This window comes from Arvicanthis niloticus, chromosome X (genome assembly GCF_011762505.2).
Source record: "Arvicanthis niloticus isolate mArvNil1 chromosome X, mArvNil1.pat.X, whole genome shotgun sequence".
Taxonomy (NCBI): Eukaryota; Metazoa; Chordata; class Mammalia; order Rodentia; family Muridae; genus Arvicanthis; species Arvicanthis niloticus.
Genome location: NC_047679.1, coordinates 94,037,907 through 94,048,120, shown reverse-complemented (window position 1 = coordinate 94,048,120; position 10,214 = coordinate 94,037,907).

Sequence of the window (10,214 nt, the reverse complement as noted above, 5' to 3'; positions counted from 1 at the left end):
TCTCTCCCTCTCCCTCCTCCCTCTCCCTCCTCCCTCTCCCTCCTCCCTCTCCCTCCTCCCTCTCCCTCCTCCCTCCTCCCTCCTTTTTCTCCCTCCTCCCTGTCCCTCTCCCTCCTCCCTCTCCCTTCTCCCTCTCCCTCCTCCCTCTCCTCCCTCCTCCCTCCTTTCTCTCCCTCTCCCTCCTTTTTCTCCCTCTCCCTCTCCTTCCTCCCTCTCCCTCTCCCTCCTCCCTCCTTTCCCTCCTTTTCCTCCTTTCTCTCCCTCTCCCTCTCCCTCTCCCTCTCCTCCCTCCTCCCTCTCCCTCTCTTTCTCCCTCCTCCCTCCTTTCTCTCCCTCTCCCTCTCCCTCCTCCCTCTCCCTCTCCCTCTCCCTCCTCCCTCTCCCTCTCCCTCTCCCTCCTCCCTCCTTTCTCTCCCTCTCCCTCTCCCTCCTCCCTCTCCCTCTCCTTCTCCCTCCTCCCTCCTTTCTCTCCCTCCTCCCTCTCCCTCCTTTCTCTCCCTCCTCCCTCCTTTCTCTCCCTCTCCCTCTCCCTCTCCCTCTCCCTCCCTCTCCTCTCCTCCCTCTTCCCTCCTTTCTCTTCCTCCTCCCTCTCCCTCTCCTCCCTCCTCCCTCTCCCTCCTCCCTCTCCCTCCTCCCTCTCCCTCCTTCCCCTCCCTCCTCCCTCCTTTTTCTCCCTCCTCCCTCTCCCTCTCCCTCTCCCTCCTCCCTCCTCCCTCCTTTTTCTCCCTCCTCCCTCTCCCTCTCCCTCTCCCTCTCCCTCCTCCCTCTCCCTTCTCCCTCCTTTTTCTCCCTCCTCCCTCTCCCTCTCCCTCTCCCTCTCCCTCCTCCCTCTCCTCCCTCCTCCCTCCTTTCTCTCCCTCTCCCTCCTCTCCCTCCTCTCCCTCTCCCTCTCCCTCTCCCTCTCCTTCTCCCTCTCCCTCTCCTCCCTCCTCCCTCTCCCTTTCTTTCTCCCTCCTCCCTCCTTTCTCTCCCTCTCCCTCTCCCTTTCTTTCTCCCTCCTCCCTCCTTTCTCTCCCTCTCCCTCTCCCTCCTCCCTCCTCCCTCTCTTCCCTCCTCCATCCTTTCTCTCCCTCTCCCTCTCCCTCCTTTCTCTCCCTCCTCCCTCCTTTCTCTCCCTCCTCCCTGTCCCTCTCCCTCCTCCCTCTCCCTCTCCCTCTCCTCCCTCCTCCCTCTCCCTCCTCCCTCTCCCTCTGTCTCTCCCTCCTCCCTCTCCCTCTTCCCTCTCCCCTCTCTCCTCCCTCCTCCCTCTCCTCCTTCCTCTCCCTCTCCCTCCTCCCTCTCCCTCCTTTCTCTCCCTCTCCTCCCTCCTCCCTCTCCTCCTTCCTCTCCCTCTCCCTCCTCCCTCTCCCTCCCTCTCCCTCTCTCTCCTCCCTCCTCCCTCTCCTCCTTCCTCTCCCTCTCCCTCCTCCCTCTCCTTCCTTTCTCTCCCTCTCCTCCCTCCTCCCTCACCCTCCTCCCTCACCCTCCTTTCTCTCCTTCCTCCCTCTCCCTCCTCCCTCCTCCCTCCTCCCTCCTTTCTCTCCCTCTCCCTCCTCCCTCTCCCTCCTCCCCCTCCCTCTCCCTCCCCCTCTCCTTCCTCCCTCTCTCTCCTCACTCTCCCTCCTCCCTCTCCTTCCTCCCTCTCCCTCCTCCCTCCTCCCTCTCCATCCTTCCTCTCCCTCCTCCCTCTCCATCCTCCCTCTCACTCCTCCCTCTCCTTCTTTCTCCCTCTTCTCTCCTCCCTCTCTCCTCCCTTCCCCTCCTCCCACCTTTCCCTCCTTTCTCTCCCTCTCCCTCTCCCTCCTCCGTCTCCTCCCTCCTCTCCCTCTTTCTCCCTCCTCCCTCCTTTCTCTCCCTCTCCCTCTCCCTCTCCTCCCTCCTCCCTCCTTTCTCTCCCTCCTCAATCTCCCTCCTCCCTCCTTTCTCTCCCTCCTCCCTCCTTTCTCTCCCTCCTCCCTGTCCCTCTCCCTCCTCCCTCCTTTCTCTCCCTCCTCCCTCTCCTCTCCTCCCTCCTCCCTCCCTTCTCCCTCCCTCCTCCCTCTCCCTCTCCCTCCCTCTCCTCTCCTCCCTCTTCCCTCCTTTCTCTGCCTCCTCCCTCTCCCTCTTTTCCCTCCTCCCTCACCCTCCTCCCTCTCCATCCTCCCTCTCCCTCCTCCCTCTCCTTCTTCCTCCCTCCTCCCTTCTTTCTCTCTCCTCCCTTCCCCTCCTCCCTCCTCCCTCTCCCTCTCCCTCCTCCCTCTCCTTCCTCCCTCTCCCTCTGCCTTTCCCGCCTCCCTCCTCCCTCCTCCCTCCTCCCTCCTCCCTCTCCCTCCTCCCTCTCCCTCCTCCTTCCTCCCTCTCCCTCCTCCTTCCTCCCTCTCCCTCCTCCCTCTTCCTCTCCCTCTTCCCTCCTCCTCTCTCCCTCTTCTCTCCTCCTCTCCCTCTCTCTCCTCACTCTCCCTCCTCCCTCTCATTCCTCCCTCTTCCTCCCCCTCTCCCTCCACCGTCTCCTTCCTCCCTCTCCTTCCTCCCTCTTCCTTACTCCTTCTGCCTATCCCTCCTCCCTCTCCCTCTCCCTCCTCCCTCCTCCTCTCCCTCTCCCTCTTCTCTCCTCCCTCTCCTCTCCCTCTTCCCTCTCCTTCCTCCCTCTCCCTCTGTCTCTCCCTCCTCCCTCTCCCTCTTCCCTCTCCCCTCTCCTCCCTCCTCCCTCCCTCCTCTCTTCCCCTCTCCTAACCCTTCTCCTCCCCTTCCCTTTTTTCCTTCCCCCTCCCACTTTTCCGTCCCTTTCCTTTCTCTTTCTCTCCTCCCCCTCCCCTCCCTTTTCATTCCCCCTCTCCTCTTGTATTTCTTCTCCCCTCCCTTTCCCCTTCCCCTTACCACCTCCCCTCTTCCCTCCCTTCCCCTTCCCTCCTCCTTCTGCCATTGCACCCTGCACCATCCTACTGGGAACTCTATAGAGAGTCACAATTATTTCTTCTCTTAGTTTGAGTGTCCTGGTGTTTCCAAGGGGTTTTTACATGGGATTTGTGAGTATGATTGAGGTACTACCATACTTCCAAGCAAAAACAAGGTACTTTGGCTTTCGAAGTAACCCACATAATTTCCCTGGAATCTGCACCTGCACAAAGGCCACTTGTGAATCAGTGTTTCCTTTCATCTTATTTTTAATCTCTGGGTCTTAGGGGAATCAGAGAATTTGTCATAAGCAGGATTTGGAACTATCCTACTTATAGTAAACAATTTAGGTATAATTTTCTTTACAGAAACCCCTATGGGCCTTTTTATTTTTTTATATCAGCACATAAAATATTGGGTATCATTATAGTATTTTCAAACAAAGCATGGTATAGTTCATTGGTTCTCCTCTCTCCTGATCAACCCTATCCCCCTCTCTTCCCTGCTTACCCCTCCTTGCATGCCTTGAAGCTTTCCTCCACCCACACCATCCAATCTATATATAAGTAAAATACACTTGTGAATTAGTGTCACCCTTAGAAACATTCCTAATCTCTAGCTCTTAGCATCAATCAATTGGGTTTTATAACTAAATTGGAGTGAGATTGGATCTGGGAATTACCAGGCTCTGATAAATCACAACTATATTCTATTTACAGTTAATCATGGAAAAAAGACCATCCAAGCCGTTGTATCCAGGGAAAAGAGTAACTATTGCAATGCGAAACCACATTCCCTTCGTTCCACTTAGCATCAACCGCAAACTTTTAGCCAGTGGTGTCCGACCCGCTCCTGGTAAACAGCAAGCATCGACCAACATGACTTCATTTAACAACAAGGTGCACAGACTAGAGCAGTTCATGTTGATGAAAGGCTTGTCTGATTGCGTGAAAATCATCAAAAAACCCACTCGAAAGCCTGTCAAGGATTCTGACAGCGATAGCAACAATTAAAACACTGATGATATTCAGTTGTTTGAGGCAACTAAAAAATGACGCATTAAAAGAAAGCAGGTGTCAAATCCAGACTACAGAGGTTTATTGTTTCGCTGGCATTTTATTTATTTTTTTTATTAGATCTTTCATTTACACTTCAGATACCATCCCCTTTCCCCATTCCCCCCCCTTAGAAAACCCCTATCCCATGCCCCCTTTTCATTTTGCATTTATACATTTTTTTTAAGAAATGTTAATCTTAGGCTTTATAAGTTTGGTATTGTTCAATCAGAGGTGTAACCCACTACCCAACCTAGATATATCAACTATCATTGACTGGTGGAGATACATGAACATCTGCTTCCCTGTCTCCCCCCTCTATCTCTCTTTCATCACCTAGCTTCTCCTCTCCTTCTTCTTCTCCTCTTCTTACTCCTTTTCTTCCTCTCAGTACTCCTCCCACCTTAGCTCCTCCTACACATCACCCTTCCTGTTAAAAGGAAACTTTTCTCTCAAAATACAATTAGAGCATAATTATGCCTATTTGTACCAGTGAGGTACAAGATAGTCCTAATACCCAGTCCATCCTTTTGTTGACTAACCAGCACCTCTGTCATCTATCCTAACTAAAACACTTAGTTCTGAACCTGGCTTTTTCCTTGGCTTTAGGATGAATGTCAGCTGATGACCATCCACTCAAATCTTTTCTCTCAAGGTAAACAGCCAGAATAGCTATAAGTTTTCAACCCCATCAGAAATCCAGAATGACTGAGTTGACTATAATTGTGGGAAGCACAAAGCATAGCTTCTAAAACTTAGCCAATTTAGTAGAGACCTCTGAACACCTGGACACTCGCTCTACTTCAAAACGTTGGAGCATCTGTTCTTCTGCCTTCTGGCCCAGGATCATCTGACAGACCTTAGTGCTGCAGAATTATTAAGGGCTGATTACTCTGTCTAGGCAGATATAATCAGTCGACTATTCTGCAAGTGTGTCCTTTTCTGGACAGTAATTTGTCTGTAGAAGGAAAGTGGCAATTCTTGCCTAGTGGCTGTCTCACCACAACTGGAGTAACTCCAAGGATGCTCAATTTCTTCTTAGAATTTAACATAGGAAGCTGTCCAGAGCAGACAGGTCTCTAATGAAAATGAACATTAATACTGAAATGTTTGTCATGTCAATTCTAAGGATTTCTGATGTTTTGAAAACCAGCTATCCATGTAAGGTAATCTGGACTGTTGCCTGTTAACTCCACTCAGCTATTTCTAAATAAAACATAGAGAACACCCTTATAATAAACTCCAAGTCATGAATTTGCTATAGTCCCTTAACTCACAGGCTGACCATCTCAAATCAGTTAAAAAAGTTAAAGAAGGACTGGGTCTAAGCTTTGTATTCCTAAGTGTGTTATACTGGTACAATGCCTATGAGAGTAACAATATTCATCTCACTCTTATATCACTAAGAAGCTCATGCCAATGAAAACCTTAAAATTTGTAAACAAAGTAAATTGGTGCCATTTAAGAATTTATATCTTCATCTTGATATTAATTATACAGATTTCTACTAATAGGTTATGGCTATGCAATAAACCCTAGCTAATCCTCTCTATTCCGACAAAACCACTACTTTTCCCTAGGGAGACAGCCCAACATTTACCACCTTAGTCCCCATGCCCAGGGAATAGGGGCGCTGACTCATCATTAGCTTCTTCAAGCTGATTATGGGCGTTGAGATATAGAAGAGGAGTGGGGGGGGAGAGCAAGTTGACAATCCTCTGATGCTGTGTCTTCGCTGCCTCCAGATGGAATTCCCGGACCTCAGAGGTTTGAGCAGGTCTGCCCAGCTTGCTTGTTGAGTAGATACACCAAGGCTGATCATTCTGCAATATACAATTCTCAAAACAAATTTTAGTATCAAGATAGTTTTTTTTTTTAAAGAGGGCTGACATTTTATTAAGAATGTTGGTTCTAACCGCTTTTCTATTTTTCCCCTCTTTTATTGGATATAATATTTACATTTCAAATTTTATCCCTTACCATATTTCCCCCACCACCCAGGAACCCCTTATCCCATCCCCCCTCCTCCTGCCTCTATGAAGGTGTTACCCACCTACCCCCAGCCTCCCTCCCCACCCTCAGATTCCCCCCCCCTCAGTGCTCAGCCTTCAGGGTACCAATGATCTTGTCTCCCACCTATGCCCAACAGGGCCATCCTCCCCTACATATACAGCTGGAGTCATGTGTCTCTCCCTATGTGCTCCTGGGCTGGTGGTTTAGACCCTGGGGAGCTCTGGCTGGTTGGTATTGTTGCTCTCCTCACAGGGCCACCAGCCCTTACTGGTTCACGGGTTCCTTCAATTTACTCTCTAACTCCTCCATTGGGAACTTTGATCAGATTAATGGATAGCTGTGGGTATCTGTCTCTGGGTATGTCCTGACTCTGAGAGACCTCTAAGGAGACAGCCTTATCAGGCTGCTGTCAGCTTTCCCTATCCTGACATCCCTATCAGCGTCTATTTTTGGTGACTGCCTATGGAATGAATACCCAGACACAATGGTCTCCCTAACAACCCCCCCTTCAGATTCTGACCCACACTTTGTCTCCAGTATTTGCTCCCTTGGTTATTTAGTTACTCCTTCTAAGAAAGACCTAGGCATCCTCACTTGTTCTTTCTTCTTCATGAGCTTCGTGTCGTCTGGTAGTTGAATCTTTGTTGTTTCAAACTTTTGGGCTAATCTCCGCTTATCAGTGAGTAAATACCATGTGTGTTCTTTTGTGATTGGGTTACCTCACTCAGGATGATATTGTCTAGATCCATCCATTTACCTAAGAATTTCTCGAATTCATTATTTTTAATAGCTGAGTAATATTCCATTGTGTAAATGTACCACATTTTTTGTATCCATTCCTCTGTTCAAGGACATCTGGGTTCTTTCCAGCTTCTGGCTATTATAAATAGGGCTGCTATGAACATAGTGGAGCATATGTCTTTGTTATTTGTTGAGGCATTTTCTGGGTATATACCCAGAAGTGGTATAGCTGGGTCCTCAGGTAGTGCTATGTCCAATTTTCTGAGGAACCGCCAGACTGACTTCCAAAGTGGTTGTACCAGCTTGCAACCCCACCAACAATGGCAGGAGTGTTCCTCTTTCTTCACATCCTCGCCAGCATCTACTATCACCTGAGTTTTTGATCTTAGCCATTCTGACTGGTGTGAGGTGGTATCTCTAGTGTTGTTTTGATTTGCATTTCCCTGATGACTAAGGATGTTGAGCATTTTCTTAAGGTGCTTCTCGGCCATTCGAGTTTCCTCAGTTGAGAATTCTTTGTTTAGCTCTGTACCCCATTTTTAATGGGGTTATTTTGTTGTTTGGCGTCTAATTTCTTGAGTTCTTTGTAAATATTAGATATTAGCCCCCTATCAGATGTAGGATTGGTAATGATCTTTTCCCAATCTGTTGGTTGCCGTTTTGTCTATGTTGACAGTGTCCTTTGCCTTACAGAAGCTTTGCAATTTGATGAGGTCCCATTTGTCGATTCTTGATCTTAGAGCATAAGCCATTGATGTTCTGTTCAGGAACTTTTCCCCTGTGCCTAGGTATTCGAGGGTCTTCCCCAACTTCTCTTCTAATATTTTCAGTGTACCTGGCTTTATGTGAAGGTCCTTTATCCACTTGGAGTTGAGCTTTGTGCAAGGAGATAAGAATGGATTAATTTGCATTCTTCTACATGTTGACCTCCAGTTGAGCCAGCACCACTTGTTGAAAATGCTGTCCTTTTTCCACTGGATGAATTTAGCTCCCTTGTCAAATATCAAGTGACCATAGGTATGCGGGTTCATTTCTGGGTCTTCAATTCTGTTCCATTGATCGTCCTTTCTGTCTCTGTACCAATACCAAGCAGTTTTTATCACTACTGCTCTGTAGTACAGTTTGAGGTCCGGAATGGTGATTCCCCCAGAGGTTCTTTTATTGTTGAGAATAGTTCTCGCTATCCTAGGTTTTTTGTTATTCCAAATGAATTTGTAAATTGCTCTTTCTATCTCTATGAAGAATTGATTTGGAATTTTGATGGGTGTTGCATTGAATCTGTAGATTGCTTTTGGCAGGATAGCCATTTTTACTAAATTAATCCTGCCAATCCAGGAGCATGGGAGATCTTTCCATCTTCTGAGATGTTCTTCAATTTCTTTCTTCAGAGACTTGAAGTTCTTGTCATACAGATCTTTCACTTGCTTTGTTAGATTCACTCCAAGATAATTTATTTTATTCGTGGCTATTGTGAAGGGTGTCATTTCCCTGATTTCTTTCTCTGCCTGTTTATCCTTTGAATAAAGGAAGGCTACTGATGTGTTTGAGTTGAATTTTATATCCAGCCACATTGCTAAAGTTGTTTATCAGGTTTAGGAGTTCTCTGGTGGAAGTTTTAGGTTCACTTAAGTATACTATCATATCATCTGCAAATAGTGAAATTTTGACTTCTTCCTTTCCTATCTGTATCCCTTTGACTTCCTTTTGTTGTCTAATTGCTCTAGCTAAGACTTCCAGTACTATATTGAATAGGTAAGGTGAGAGTGGGCAGCCTTGCCTAGTCCCTGATCTTAGTGGGATTGCTTCAAGTTTCTCTCCATTTAGTTTGATGTTGGCTACTGGCTTGCTGTATATTGCTTTTACTATGTTTAGATATGGGCCTTGTATTCCTGATCTTTCCAAGACTTTTAACATGCAGGGATGGTTCAATATTGTCAAATGCTTTCTCAGCATCTAGTGAGATGACCATGTGGTTTTTCTCTTTGAGTTTATTTATGTAGTGGATTACATTGATGGATTTCCGAATATTGAAACCATCCCTGCATTCCTGGATAAAGCCTACTTGATCTTGATGGATAATTGTTTTGATGTGTTGTTGGATTCGGTTTGCGAGAATTTTTATTGAGTATTTTTGCATCAATATTCATAAGAGAGATTGGTCTGTAGTTCTCTTTCTTTGTTGGGTCTTTCTGTGGTTTAGGTATGAGTGTAATGGTAGCTTCATAGAATGAATTGGGTAGTGTTCCTTCTGTTTCTATTCGATGGAATAACTTGAAGAGGATTGGTATTAGGTCTTCCTTGAAGGTCTGAAAGAATTCTGCACTGAAACCATCTGGCCCCGGACATTTTTTGGTGGGAAGATTTTTAATGACTGTGTCTATTTCTTAGGCGATTATGGGACTGTTTAGGTGGTTTATCTGCCTCCTCGTTTAAACTTTGGTACCTGGTATCTATCTAGAAAATTGTCCATTTCCTCCAGATTTTCCAATTTTGTTGAGTATAGGCCTTTGTAGTAGGATCTGATAATTTTTTTAATTTCCTCTGTTTCTGTTGTTATGTCTCCCTTTTCAGTTCTGATTTTATTAATTTGAATGCTGTCTCTGCTGCCCTTTGGTTAGTCTGGCTAAGGGTTGTCTATCTTGTTGATTTTCTCAAAGAACCAGCTCCTGGTTTTGTTGATATTTTGTATAGTTCTTTTTGTTTCGACTTGGTTGATTTCAGCCTGAGTTTGACTATTTCCTGCCTTCTATTCCTCTTGGGTATACTAGCTTCTTTTTGTTCTAATGCTTTCAGGTTTGCTGTCAAGTTGTTGATGTATGCTCCTTTCCACTTTCTTTTTGTGAGCACTTAGAGCTATGATTTTTCCTCTTAGTACTGCTTTCAATGAGTCCCACATGTTTTGATATGATGTGTCCTCATTTTCATTTAAATCTAAAACGTCTTAATTTCTTTCTTAATTTCTTCACCTGACTCAAGTTATCATTGAGTAGAGCATTGTTCAGTTGCCAAGTGTATGTTGTTTTCTGATGTTTTTTGTCCATGTCAAAGAAAGTCTTAATCCAGGTGGTCTGATAGGTGCTGGGGATTATTTCAATCTTTTTTGTATCTGTGAGGCCTGTTTTGTGACCAATTATATGGTCTATTTGCGAGAAGGTACCATGAGGTCTGAGAAGAAGGTGTATTTCTTTTGTTTTTAGGATGAAATGTTCTATAGATGTCAGTTAAGTTTCCCCCAATTGGTTCATACTCTGTTGTTTCATTGTGTCTCCGATTGTAGTTTCTGTTTCCCATGAAAATCTGTCCATAGCTGAGAGTGGGGTGTTGAAATCTTCCACTATTATTGTGTAGGGTGCAATGTATGCTTTAAGTTTATAAATTGTCTTTTTGATGTGGGTGCACTTACACATTTGGGGCATAGATGTTGAGATTTGCAAGTTCCCTCCTCTTGTACATTTTTTCTTTCATGAATATGAAGTGTCCTTCTTTATCTTTTTTGATTACTTTCTGGGTGAAACTGATTTTATTTGATGATTAGAATCGCTAGCTACTCCA